The 14,006-nt window shown below is 45.8% G+C and overlaps 1 protein-coding gene across 4 annotated transcripts in view; it reads right to left on the minus strand.

Annotated features, from left to right (window-relative positions):
* The window catches only part of coa1 (cytochrome C oxidase assembly factor 1), a 60,594-nt gene that overhangs the window by 45,387 nt on the left and 1,201 nt on the right, over positions 1 to 14,006 (minus strand). The window lies entirely within an intron of this gene.

Consider the following 14,006-nt stretch of genomic DNA (forward strand, 5'->3'; position numbering starts at 1 on the left):
GTTCTAGGCGCGGCTCGAAACTTGGGCCCATTAATTGGACAGAAGAGGTAAGTAAAGGGGATAAGGGAAGAGAGTTCCTACAATGTGTACAAGATTCCTTTTGAACTCATATATAAAAAAACCCAACAAGGGAGGATTCTCTATTGGATCTAGTAATGGGGAATGAATCAGCGCAGATAAGAGAAGTAAAAGCAGAACATCTACGCAATAATGACCATAATATAATACGCTTTTGGATGATAATTAAGGACACAAGTATGATGAAAACCGGGGTAATAGATTGGAGAAAAGCTGATTTTGAGGTGCTGAGAATAGAATTTTGGAAAATAAAATGGGCAACAACATTGGCAAAAAGTGCTGCAGAACAGCAATGGAAAACATTTAAAATGGTGTTCAACAGAGTGCAGGAACAATGGGCCCCAAGTTTCGAGCCGCGCCTAGAACGGCGCAGTCCCGACTTAGATGCCCGTTTCTCGCGCCACAAAGTGCGCCTAAAAAAACCTCGTATTCTCCACCTCCCTGCAGGTCCTCTGGCCCTCGGCGCAGCGCAGCAGGAGCTGAAGGGGGCAGAGCCAGGTCCCTGCGCTGAAACAGTGCCGGGAGCTCTGCACATGCGCGCTATAGTGGGCACGCAAGTGCAGTAGCTCCAGGCGCCCGAAACTGTGTGGGAGGGGCCCGAAGCACGCAGCCCCTAGCCCTGGCCGAATGGCCTCACTAGGGCTGCGTGAATAAGGCTCCTCCCACGGCCAGCTCCTGCTTCCTCCCGACCCAACTCGACTCCCGCTTCCCGCTTCCCGCCGCCCCCCCCCCCCCCCCGCCCCCGGACCGGACACCCGCTCCTCCCCCGCCCCCGCCCCCAGACCGGACCCAACACCCACTCCCGCCTCCGGACTGGATCCGACCTGACCTCCCTCCTCCCTTCCCCCCCCCCCCCCCCCAACCTGACCTCCCACTCCCTCCCTCCCCCCGACCTGAACCGAACTCCCTCCCACCACCCCCCGACCCGACCCAACCCAACGCCACCTACCTGGGGACGGGCCCTGCCCGAAGTCTCAGGCCCGGCCCATTCAGCCTCCCTCCCCCTTCTCCTTCCCCCCCAATCTCCTTCTCCCCCCCCCCCCCATCTCCTTTCCCCCCTTCTCCCCTTTATCCTCTTCTCTCCCCCCTCCCCCATCCCTCCACCTTCTCCCCCTTCTCCCCCATCCCTCTCCCTGCTTCCCTGCTCCCCCATCCCCCCTCCCCCTCTCCACTCGCTGTCAGAAACACAGACACTGACAGACAGAGAATGAGACACACACAGACAGACAGATAGAGACACTGACAGAGACACACTGAGGGGGGCATTCCAGCATGCTGTTGGAGGGTTCCCGGTGCTGCAGTCGGTAAGTAGAACATGTTTTTTTATTGATTTTAAAAAAAAAAATTATTTCTTATTAATTTTTTTGGATTGATTTATTGGTTGATTTATTGATGTATTTATCATTTATTATTGATGATGGCTCTTTATTTGTAAAACTGAAGTGTTTAATGTTTGTAAACTTCCCTTTAAACACCCCCACCCCCCCCCCCCCACCATTCCCTACGCCTGATTTGTAACCTACGCCTGATTTTCTAAAGTGTAGACAAGGTTTTTTCGAGCGTACAAAAATCTTCACTTACTCCATTCTAAGTTAGTTTGGAGTAAGTTTTCACTCACGAAACTTTGAAATCAGGCGTAACTGGCCGGACATGCCCCCTTTTGAAAAACAAATTCTGTTCCAAAGTGAAACTGTTCTAACTGACTAGAACTGGAGCAAAGTAAATGACGAGAATTCCGATTTCTAAGATACTCCGTTCTACACCAGTTGCTCCTAAAAATCAGAAGTAAATCATGTGGAAACTTGGGGCCAATATATTACACTAAAAGGAAAAAACAAACTAAACACAAATGAGACGCCATGGATGAATAAAGCCATATGGGAACAATTGAGGGTAAGGAAAGAGGCATACATTAAGTCATAGACAGCAGGGAAGTGCATGATAAGGGAAAATGCGAGAAGATTAGGAGAGAAGTCAAAAAAATAATTAGGATGGTAAAGAGGAACTATGAAATTAAATTATCAAGGAACATAAAACAAAATAGTAAAATATTTTACAGTCACATCAATAAAAAAAAGAGATGGAATAGGGCCAGATAGACAGGATAAACCACAAGTAACGATGAGAGATGGCAAAAATATTAAATAATTATTTTGCTTCAGTATTTACCAGGGAGATAGAACAGGTAAACATGACATTGGATGATGAGATTAGTAATGAGATAGGTACATTTAAAATAAAAAGTAGGGGATATATTAAATAAACGAATCAAACTCAGAGGATAAAACCCCTGATCCAGATGGATTGCAACCATGCATTTTAAAAGAATCTAGGGAATAGATAGCAGAGGCATTACTATACATATTTAATAATTCGTTAGAAAAGGGTGTAGTGCCAGAGGACTGGCAGATAGCTAATGTAATGCCTATACTTAAGGGGGATAGAACAGGTCAACGTAATTATAGACAAGTCAGCTTAACATCAGTGGTAGGAAAAATAATGGAATCCCTGCTAAAAAGGAGAAAGTAGAAGAACATCTAGAAACCAAAAATAAAGTAAGAATAGTCAGCATGGATTTCAAAAGGGAAAGTCTTGCTTGACCAAACTCACTGACCTCCTCAAAAAATTAGACAATGGTAATACAGTCGGTGTAATTTATCTGGATTTTCAAAAGGCCTGATAAGGTACCCCATAATAGTCAGAGAATGCAGAGTCAAGGGAGAATTGGCAGAATGGATAGCTAGCTGGCTTCAAGACAGAAAGCAGAGAGTAGGGGTAAAAGGTAGCTATTCAGTGTATCAGAAGGTGGATAGTGGTGTTCCACAAGGATCAGTGCTAGGACCACTGTTGTTCACAATTTATATTAACGATTTAGTCTTTGGAATCAAAAACACAATTTCTAAATAGAGGACACCAAATTGGGGAGGGGGGGGCAGAATAGTCAATACTGAGGAGGACTGCAACAAATTACAGGAGGACATTAATAAACTTGCAGAACGGGCATATAATTGGCCAATGAAGTTCAACACAGATAAATGTGAGATATTGCACTTTGGTAGGAAGAATAGCAAGGCCACTTATTACTTGGAGGGTGCGAGTCTGGGTGGGGTAGAGGGACAAAGGGATCTTGGAGTACAAATACACAAATCACGAAAAGTTACGACACAGGTTAGACAAGGCCATAAAAAAGCAAACCAAGCACTAGGGTTTATTCCTAGAGGTATAGAATTGAAAAATAGGGAAGTTATGCTAAACCTGCATCGAACCTTGGTTAGACCACTCGGAGAACTCCGTACAGTTCTGGTCACCATATTATAAAAAAAAGTATAAAGAGGCGCTGGAGAGGATGTGGAGAAGATTTACAAGGATGATACAGAAATGTGAGGGTATACATATCAGGAAAGGATGAACAGGCCGAATCTCTCTTCACTTGAAAAAAGGCTGAGAGGTGACCTAAAAACGGTCTTTAAAATTTTGTAAGGTTTTCATAGAGTGAATAGAGAGAGAATGTTTTAACTTGTGGGGAAGAACATAATGAGAGGCCATCAATATAAGATAGTCACCAAGAAATCCAATAGGGAATTCAGAAGAAACTTCTTTACCCAAAGAGTGGTGAGAATGTGGAACTTGCTACCACAGAGAGCGGTTGAAGTGAATAGTATAGATACATTTAAGGAGAGGCTAGACAAGCATATGAGAGAGAAGGGAATAGAGGGTTATGCTGATAGATTTAGATGAGGAAAGACAGGAGGAGGCTCAAGGGGAGCATAAACGCTGACATGGACTGGTTAGACCAAATGGCCGGTTTCTGTGTCGTATATCCTATGTAATCCTATGTAAGAGGATGTGGAAGCGTGTAGGAAGCCAAACCTGGTAAAGAAATATGAGGTACTTAGATGCAAATTGAGCTGCACTGCCATTGACTACAAAATGAACCAAATCGAGGAACTGCTTGCCAGCAAGTGACTTGCTGAACTGAGGGCTAAGACTTAAGCTCAGAAGAAGTAGAATATCACACCTGCTTTCACAGATAAATAACCAAATTTATTTAACTAAAGGTATCTTTCCCAACTGCTGAAGCAAGCTGAGTGACTGCAATCTCTACAAACAGCGTCATTATGGTCAGAGAGTACACTGATGACTCCCAGTTCATCCCTTTCCCTGTTTTCCACTTGCATTTTGTACTAATTCTTCCCAATTTTGCTCCATTTATTAAAAGACTCAATCATTTTTTCAAGAAATCAAACCCGAGAATGTGGAGCTCGACGTGTAATATGTGTGCACTGAAATATTGGCTGATGCACATTAATACCAGGTTTGGCCACTAGAGGATACACCAAGATATTAATGCTGTAGAAATCATTATGTATGATTTCAACGAGTGGAGCCAGGCTGTAAAACCTCTTTTCCCCCATGTAGCATTTGCAGCAGAGATGAAATATTGCAGTATGAACGTACAGAGCCTGCTATCACTGAGAACTCCAAGACAGTGGGCCTGCATTCACAGTGCACGACATACTCCACATCCTACAATATGTCTATTTTTTTAAATTCACCGGGGTAGAAACACTAAAAGTCATAGAGAAAATGAGAGCTGTAGTTGAGGTCTGAAGTTGTTGAACTCAATATTAAGGCCAGACAGTTGCAAAGTGCCAAATAGAAATATGAGGCACTTCATTAGGAGGCCAAGGACAGACAGGCTCGAGTGGGAGTGGAGCAGAGAATTAAAGTGGTAAGTGTGGCCTACTCCTGCTCCAATTTCTTATGTTCTTATGTCTATTGAGAGACAGGCAGATGCGGAACTGGACATGGTGGGACTGTCCAGGGAGAGCTCCTTGATGTCCTGGGTAGGATTGCTGCGAGCATCGAGAATCTCACCATGACCATAACAGAGGTCGGGTCGCAAATTGACTGTGCGAGCCACAAAACCTGCAAGGCCATCAGTGCCCAACACCCCTGCCCCACTGTCTTTTACCACCGGCCTTTCTCTTTACCCCTACCCACCCCCCCCTCCCTCCGCCTTATCCCCTTCCATTGCCAGCTCCTCGTACCCAAAGTGGCACCACGATATCGTGCAGCAAAGTCGCCAGAGCGCTGCTGTGTTGGGGCGAGGGGGGGGGAGGGGGAAAGAGATATTGCAGATGCCGCCTGGGGAGACACTGGACCAGCTCGTGTCGTGGAAGGCCCGGCTTGTGACTGGCGAGACTCTTCATTGGCGTTGCCAGTCACAGGTGGTGTGGTTCTGGATGTCACACTGCGGAACACAGAGTATGGCAGAAGGGTTTATGGATTGCATCACCTGCCCAAGCTGAAGCTGAGCTTGTGCCTATGATGCACCATACTCGAAAAGGCTTCTCGCCACACTCTCCGGTACTCCTGTAGTCACCTGGCGAATGCAGCAATGTAGGGTGCTGTAAGATGGAGCATATGTTCCCCGCCGATGCCTGAAAGGAGCCAGAGGCATAGAAGGCAAGTGCCACAGTCACCTTCACGGGCAGTGCAGTCCTGTTGCCACTGGTAGGCTGTAGGTCTGCCTGTATGAGCTGGCATATCTCGGTCAGCGCTTCTTTTCGGAACCACAGTCTTCTAATGCACTTTGTAGGTATGAACGATGTTCCCTGTAAACTCGTGGGGGGTAAGGTCTCCTTCCCATAAGTCTGCCACCTCTTTACGTTGAAAATGATCAAAGCAGCCTTTTTCCAGCTCGATGCCATATAAATATTGCAGCCACAATTAATGGCTGACATAGTATAGCCCCATCTCTTAAAGTGTCCCAAAATGTCCATTAAACTCACATAAACGTCACAACGAAAAGTATGCATTAACGCAACGTTCTTCTCCCAATGTTTTTAATCAGTCAGAACTCCGACTTTCTCCTCCGTTTACAAGATGGTGCCATTAGCGCCTTATGCACCCAAGGTGCAACTGGTTTGTGCTGGCAGGTTCCCGGGTGGACGCTAAATCGGGCGACATGCTCGAAGGTTCCGCCCGGGGCGCTAGCATAGCGATGCACAACGATTTACATCATCCAAACGGTGAAAACAACAGGCAGGCTTAGCGCCGCTGCAAAACCATTGCCAAAAGTTCCGCCTGGGTACAAAAGCTTGTGCGCCTCGTTTCACGCCAAAAGAAAATCGTTTTTGCGCTCTGCCCAGGTGCTAAACGGGGTGCAAATGAGCCAGCCCAAAACCTCTCTGTACTTCACGATATTTTTTTCCTAATTTAAAAAGAAAAACAAAGTGGCATTTGGATTTTCAATAAGGTAACCATCACATCTGTTGTGTATCTATAAAGCATGCACTCCCATGTTCCGCCACCAGGGAGCGCATCCCCTGAAGTCCCAAGGGATCCCAGCATCCCTTGGGAGCACTGTATATAAGCCGGCTCATAAGGCCTATTCCTCACTCTGGAGTGTCTTAATAAAGACTGAGGTCACTGTTACTTTAGCCGCCGTGTGTGCAGTCTCATCTGCGTTAGGAACACAATAACATCCCCCAAAGGTTATCTCAACCTTTACTCTTCCACATCTGCTCCATTTCAGTTCACAAAGGCGTTCAACCCCTGCGATCCACATCATAGACACTGCATTCAACCAACTTTCCATCCTTTCACAGAAAGGTTATTTTCCAAAACTCTTCCAGTTCATTTAGGCACTCTTTCCCTCTCCCTTTTCAATTTAACACCTCTCCTCCACTTTTAACCTATTTAAGTGGTACTTTTCTCCCACGCTCCTCAGTTGAAGCTGACACTCCTCCCACTCCATCAGTTAACGAGATCACGTTCCTTCCTCCCCAACTCACTCTCAGTTTCTCCTCTCTTTCTCACCACTGCTCCCACTTGCTAGAAACTAAGGATGCCTAAAAATGTATAAAACTGATACAAATGTTGTGTTTAAATTGTTGTTTTGGACTGGAGACGAGGTGTCTACTTAAAATGATAGAGAAATGCTTAGAAATGCTAATTATCTGTAGTTTTCAAGTAAAAGCTTCAGTTTGTTTATGTATCTTAGACAATTTTTATGGAAAGGCTTAGAATTGAAGGAAGTTTATAGCAATTAATGTAAAGACAGGCAGTTTGCTATGTCGTAAAGAATGGTTGAAGTGACAAAGCTCTGGTTTGGCCTCATAGTTCAAAGAGCAGTGCGCTACGGCTTTGTATTCATTGTACCCAAGAGAACAGAGACAGAGATATATCAAAGGAATTCTACAGAAAAGTGACTTCGATAAGGAAGAAACAATGACAGGTGACCAAAATTATAAGACATCTTTAAGGCTGGTTCTTGAAACAAGAATCAAGACAAAGAACAAGAAGCCTGATTGGATATTACATTTTTAGGGGAAAATAGGTCAAAAGGTCTTGTCAATATTCAGGTCCACCCCTAAAAATAGGTTAAAAGTGACCTCCTGGAAGCTTGTAGACACAGACGGAAGAGAAAGAAAGAGGAGGCACACAGACGGAGGGGGAGGGGGAGGGGGAGGGGAAGGAGGTGGGGAGAGAGAGAGAGAGGGAGAGAGAGAGAGACAGAATTGCTCAAGTGTCAGATCGATTTAAACTATTATGGTCGTTTTTACTGTATAACTAATGTGTTATTATATTCCTTCTTAAACTCTGATTAAACACAATTATCCACCATATTGGTTTCCACTCGAACCTGATTATTTAAAGTGACCAGAAATAGCCGGAAAGAAGCGGTTTCTAATACACTCCATCACGGTTTCCAGCCTTCTCCCCGTAAAACACTGGTCCGAGCTTCTGCTCTTTCCTTCTCCCCTTTATTACCATCTATTTCCCCTTCCATCCACTGCCATTCATTTATTCCCTCTTTCATTGCATCAAGTTTCCCCTAATTTTCCCTATTCCTTATCACCTTCATGGTCATTCACTTCCCTCTTGTACTGCCACTCATCCCTCGCCACCCATTTCCTCCCAAACACAATAGAAATCTGTTCCCGAGACTTAATCATGCTGCCAGTCCAATCCCTAAAACATATCCTCCAAACTTCCCTGCAGTTCGGGAGGCCTGAGAGGTCAGTGAGTTTGGGAGGCCAGGAGTCCGAAAGTTGGTAAGTATCTCTTTTTTTTTTAAATTAGATTTTAAACCAGATAAGTCCAACTAAAGGGATGCCAGAGCAGCTTAGTCCCATGGAGTCCACATCCTGTGGCATGTGGCAAGTCCTGGACACTTTGCGCAGCCTAGACAACCATGTGTGCAGGAGGTGTCTCTAGCTTCAACTACTTGAGCTCCGCGTTTCGGAGCTTGAGCGGCGGCTGGAGTCAATACGGTGCATCCGTGAGGCTGAGAACTACTTGGATAGCACGTTTCAGGAGGTGGTCACCAGCAGACAAAGTAAGAACGCGAGGCAGGTAGTGCAGGAGTCCCTCCATGAGACTATCTCACTTTCAAACCGATATTCACTTCTGAGTATCGGTGAAGGCGATGGTGCCTCTGGGCAATGCAGCCAGAGCCAATTCCAAGGCACCATGGGTGGCTCAGCTGCACAGGGGGGAGGGACAAAGAATAAAACAGCTCTGGTGATAGTGGAATCTATAGTTAAACATAGAAAATAGGTGCAGGAGTAGGCCATTCGGCCCTTCGAGCCTGCACCACCATTCAATAAGATTATAGCTGATCATTCACCCAAGTACACTTTTCCTGCTTTCTCTCCATACCCATTGATCCCTTTAGCCGTAAGGGCCATATCTAACTCCCTCTTGAATATATCCAATGAACTGGCATCAACAACTCTCTGTGGTAGGGAATTCCACAGGTTAACAACTCTGAGTGAAGAAGTTTCTTCTCATCTCAGTCCTTAACGGCTTACCCGTTATCCTTAGACTATGTCCCCTGGTTCTGGACTTCCCCATCAGGAACATTCTTTCTGCATCTAACCTGTCCAGTCCCGTCAGAATTTTATACGTTTCTAGCAGATCCCCTCTCATCCTTCTAAACTCCAGTGAATACAGGCCCAGTCGATTCAGTCTCTCCTCATATGTCAGTCCTGCCATCCCGGGAATCAGTCTGGTGAACCTTCGTTGCACTCCCTCAATAGCAAGAATGTCCTTCCTCAGATTAGGAGACCAAAACTGAACACAATATTCCAGGTGAGACCTCACTAAGGCCCTGTACAACTGCAGTAAGACCTTCCTGCTCCTATACTCAAATCCCCGAGCTATGAAGGCCAACATACCATTTGCCTTCTTCACCGCCTGCTGTACCTGTATGCCAACTTTCAATGACTGATGAACCATGACACCCAGGTCTCGTTGCACATCCCCTTTTCCTAATCTGCCGCCATTCAGATAATATTCTGCCTTCGTGTTTTTGCCACCGAAGTGGATAACCTCACATTTATCCACATTATACTGCATCTGCCGCTCGTTTGCCCACTCACCTAACCTGTCCAAGTCACCCTGCAGCCTTTTAGCGTCCTCCTCACAGCTCACACCGACACCCAGTTTAGTGTCATCTGAAAACTTGGAAATATTACACTCAATTCCCTCATCCAAATCATTAATGTACATTGTAAATCGCTGTTTCATTCTCCATCCTAATGCAGAATTCCACCATATTATGGTTACTCTTCCCCAAGGGGCCTCGCACAACGAGATTGCTAATTAATCCCCTCTCATTACACAACACCCAGTCTAAGATGGCCTCCCCGCTAGTTGGTTCCTCGACATATTGGTCTAAAAAAACCATCCCTTATGCACTCCAGGAAATCCTCCTCCACCGTATTGCTTCCAGTTTGGTTAACCCAATCTATGTGCATATTAAAGTCACCAATTATAACTGCTGCACCTTTATTGCATGCACCCCTAATTTCTTGTTTGATGCCCTCCCCAACATCATTACTACTGTTTGGAGGTCTGTACATAACTCCCACTAACGTTTTTTGCCCTTTGGTGTTCTGCAGCTCTACCCATATAGATTCCACATCATCCAAGCTAATGTCCTTCCTAACTATTGCCTTAATCTCCTCCTTAACCAGCAATGCTATCCCACCTCCTTTTCCTTTTATTCTATCTTTCTTGAATGTTGAATACCCCTGGATGCTGAGTTCCCAGCCCTGATCATCCTGGAGCCACGTCTCCGTAATCCCAATCACATCATATTTGTTAACATCTATTTGCACAGTTAATTCATCCACCTTATTACGGATACTCCTTGCATTAAGACACAAAGCCTTCAGGCTTGTTTTTTTAACACCCTTTGTCCTTTTAGAATTTTGCTGTACAATGGCCCTTTTTGTTCTTTGCCTTGGGTTTCTCTGCCCTCCACTTTCTCATCTCCTTTCTGTCTTTTGCTTTTGCCTCCTTTTTGTCTCCCTCTATCTCCCTGCATTGGTTCCCATCCCCCTGCCATATTAGTTTAACTCCTCCCCAACAGCACTAGCAAACACTCCCCCTAGGACATTGGTTCCGGTCCTGCCGAGGTGCAGACCATCCGGTTTGTACTGGTCCCACCTCCCCCAGAACCGGTTCCAATGCCCCAGGAATTTGAATCCCTCCCTGCTGCACCACTGCTCAAGCCACGTATTCATCTGCGCTATCCTGCGATTCCTACTCTGACTAGCACGTGGCACTGGTAGCAATCCCGAGATTACTACTTTGAGGTCCTACTTTTTAATTTAGCTCCTAGCTCCTTAAATTCGTTTCGTAGGACCTCATCCCTTTTTTTAAACCTATGTCGTTGGTACCAATGTGCACCACGACAACTGGCTGATCTCCTTCCCTTTTTAGAATGTCCTGCACCCGCTCCGAGACATCCTTGACCCTTGCACCAGGGAGGCAACATACCATCCTGGAGTCTCGGCTGCGGCCGCAGAAACGCCTATCTATTCCCCTTACAATTGAATCCCCTATCACTATCGCTCTCCCACTCTTTTTCCTGCCCTCCTGTGCAACAGAGCCAGCCACGGTGCCATGAACTTGGCTGCTGCTGCCCTCCCCTGATGAGTCATCCCCCTCAACAGTACCCAAAGCAGTGTATCTGTTTTGCAGGGGTTGACTGCAGGGGACCCCTGCACTACCTTCCTTGCACTGCTCTTCCTGTTGGTCTTCCATTCCCTATCTGGCTGTGGACCCTTTCCCTGCGGTACGACCAACTCGCTACACGTGCTACTCACGTCATTCTCAGCATCGTGGATGCTCCAGAGTGAATCCACCCTCAGCTCCAACTCTGCAACGCGGTCCGTCAGGAGCTGGAGGAGGATACACTTCCCGCAACTGGAGTCGTCCCCGAGTTCCCACATGGCACAGGAGGAGCATAACACCCGACCGAGCTCTCCTGCCATGATTTAACCCTTAGATACACTTAAATTGGCAACAACAATGTTAAAGTTTACTCACTGTTATAGAAGAGAAAAAAGATAAACTACTCACCAATCACCAGCCAATCACTTACCCCCTTGGCTGTGACGTCACCTTTTGATTTCTTTCTACTTCTTTTTTGCCTTCTCTCCCCGCTGCAGCTGCACAGGTACGCCTCTCGGGCTGTCGCCGAGCCTTTATAGGCCTCACCAACGCCAGGAACTCCCGCCATTCACAACTTCAGTATGTAGTGCATGCCCTTGTCAATTTCAACGGCGGTTTGACTGCATACTCAGAGTACGCCTTCATACTGACAGAGAATTCATGGCCCACATTCCGATTACAAACTCATTCTGATTACAAAATTTATATTTATAGAGCGGAGTTAAAATAACAAAACGTCCCAAAGCACTGAACAAGAGCACTATCAATAAAAACGTTTTTGACACCACGCCACAGAAGGAGATATCAGGACAGATAACCAAAAGCTTGTTTAAAGAGGTAGGTTTTAAGGAGCATCTTAAAAGATGAGGCGGAGATATTTAAAAAGGGAATTCCAGAGCTTAGGACCAAGGCATTAATGGTGGAGCGATTAAATTGGGACTGCGCAAGAGGCCAGAATTTGAGGAACGCAGAGATCCTGAAGGCTTGTAGCGCTGGAGGTGGTTAGAGAGATAGGGAGGGGCGAGGCCATGGAGGGATTTGAAAAGAAGAATGAGAATTTTTTTTAATTGGGGCATCGTCAGACTGGGAGCCAGTGAAGGTCAACAAACACAGGGGTGATGGGTGAATGAGATTGGAGCGAGTTAAGATATGGGCAGCAGAGTTTTGGATGAGCACAAGTTTATGTAGAGTAGAAGATGGGAGGTCGGCCAAGAGAGCATTAGAATGGTCAAGTCTAGAGGTAACACAAGAACATAAGAAGTAGGAGCAGGAGTAGGCCATATGGCCCCTCAAGCCTACTGCACCATTCAATAAGATCATGGCTGATCTGATCTTAGCCTCAACTCCACTTTCCTGCCCGTTCCCCATAACCCTCGACTCCCCTATAGTTCAAGAATCTATCTCAGCCTTGAATATATTCAAAGACTCAAGCCTCCACAGCTCTCTGGGCCCCGAGAATTCCAAAGATTCACGACCCTCAGAAAAAATGCCTCCTCGTCTCCATCTTAAATGCGCAACCCCTTATTCTGAAACTATGCCCTAGTTCTAGATTCCCCCATGAGGTGGAACATCCTCTCTGCATCTACCCTGTCAAGTCCCCTCAGTATCTTATGTTTCAATAAGATCACCTCTTATTCTTCTAAACTCCAATGAGTACAGGCCCAACCTTTCCTCATAAGACAACCCTTCATCCCAGGAACCAACCTAGTGAACCTTCTCTGAACTGCCTCCAATGCAAGTATATCCCTCCTTAAATAAGGAGACCAAAACTGTGCGTTGTACTCTAGGTGTGGTCTCACTAGCACCCTGTAACGAATGCATGGAGTTTCAGCAGCAGATGAGCTGAGGCAGGAATGGAGTCAGGCGATGTTACGGAGGTGGAAGTAGGCAGTCTTGGTGATGGAGCAGATATGTGGTCGGAAGCTCATCTCGGGGTTAAACACAACACCAAAGTTGCGAACTGTCTGGCTCAGCTTCAGACAGTTGCCAGAGATGGAAACGGTGGCCAGGGAATGGAGTTTGTGGTGGGGATCAAGGACAATGGCTTCACTCTTCCCAATATTTAGTTGGAGGAAATTTCTGCTCATCCAATATTGGATGTTGGACAAGTAGTGTAACAAATCAGATGGTGGAAGGGTCCAGAGTGTGGAAATGTATTTTTATCTAAGCTGATACCATACGGTATTTGTGTGCCCTTTGCAATATATATATATCAAAATGGAGTCCTGGCCCTTCCAGAACTTTCTGCATTTTAGCAGTCAGCTTGCATAAACAGCTAAACCTGGTTTGAGATGGCTGATGGCCATCAGACAGCTAGGAGACAAGTCATGCTGAGACAAGTAGCCCCCCCCCATGGTGCTTTCCTATTGTCTACACTACAGGAGTTCCATGTCACCCCACCCTTATCTTCTAGCCATTATCTCTTGGAGACCTCATCCATTTGATGCAAACAGATAAACTGACCAGGAAATTGAACTATCCTGACACAATACAAGACAGGTGATAGCCCATTACCTATGACTCATGGAGTAATGGCCGGCTGGCCAACTGATAACCCTGACAAAAGGAAATATCTGGATACCATGTCAGGACCAGGATATAGTAATTAACTCTTTATCTGTATTCACTGACTGTGAGACAGAGCAATACACAGGGAGAGGCCATAACTTGGGTTTTACTATATAAATATCTTGTTAAACTGAAGCATTTGGGAGGTCTTCACTTAGCCATTGACTGAGTGTAACCTGCCCCTTGCTAGCAAGTAAATTAAAGAAACTTCTACCGGAGCTGTAAGTGTCGGAGTCATTCATTTCAGAGGTCGAGATTTCGACAATTGAGATGGTGGTGAGATAGGGCTGAGTGTCATTAGAGTACATGTGAATCTGATGTTGTGTTTTCAGATATCGTAAGGGGTCATCACAATAGGCAGTCCCTTGAAGCAAGGATCACTTGCT

Source organism: Pristiophorus japonicus, chromosome 5 (assembly GCF_044704955.1).
Source record: "Pristiophorus japonicus isolate sPriJap1 chromosome 5, sPriJap1.hap1, whole genome shotgun sequence".
Taxonomy (NCBI): Eukaryota; Metazoa; Chordata; class Chondrichthyes; family Pristiophoridae; genus Pristiophorus; species Pristiophorus japonicus.